The following is an 822-nucleotide window of genomic DNA, read 5'->3' as shown; positions in this document are numbered from 1 at the left end:
CGGTCAGCACCGCGGACAGCTCCTGGTGCGCGCGGGCTAGGAGCCTGGGGTCCAGAGGCTGGTCCCGGCCAAGCCGGAGAAGGGCGGCCTGCGGGAGATGCAGGAATTTTACCAGGTCGGCCTGGGGAGACCGACCCTGTGCCTCTAAAGACTGCGGGAGCCACCTGTACGGGCCCCACACAGGCCGACTCTGGATTCCCAGTTCCTCATCAGCTCGAAAGAAAGGAGGCCAGGAGAGAGAGGGCGGGGATGCTGGAGGACTCCCCCAAGGTGCCCACAGTGAGGTGTAGGAGTGCGGTTTGCAGTCCAGGCTGAAGTGATTCCTTTGCGGGGGTCCTGGAATGCAACGTATGGGGGGAGGGCCCAAATCGTGGAGGAGTCGGGGTCCGTGGGACTGGGACAGAGGTCATCCTCGAAGAGAAGGCCGGGTGTGGGCAGGAGGGGGTGGACCGTGAGCTTCTGCAGCGCCCGCCCTCCGCGGGGACATGTGTTACACTGCCTGACACGGTCAGGACCCTGGAGCTGCATTTGTAAGATAAATAATGGGTGCCCCGAGCGCCTCATTAAGACATCTTTGCTGAGATGGAAACCGCTGATGCATTAATTAATAGAATTAATGCCTTTTCTAGTTGCCTTTAAAACTAAGTCACCTTTAGTCCAATTTCCCGAGTGAGGAAGCCCTAACATTGCTCCTCCTGGTTTAAAGTTACATCAGCATTTTTGCTGCAAGCACTAAAAAATCTTTTTGTTTTATTGACTAAGTAATATATGCTCATTTCTTAAGTCAAGTAATAGAGATATGTATACAATAAGATAGAAAGC

The sequence above is a fragment of the Colobus angolensis genome, unplaced genomic scaffold (assembly GCF_000951035.1).
Source record: "Colobus angolensis palliatus isolate OR3802 unplaced genomic scaffold, Cang.pa_1.0 Scaffold32, whole genome shotgun sequence".
Taxonomy (NCBI): Eukaryota; Metazoa; Chordata; class Mammalia; order Primates; family Cercopithecidae; genus Colobus; species Colobus angolensis.
This window is presented reverse-complemented; position numbering follows the sequence as displayed.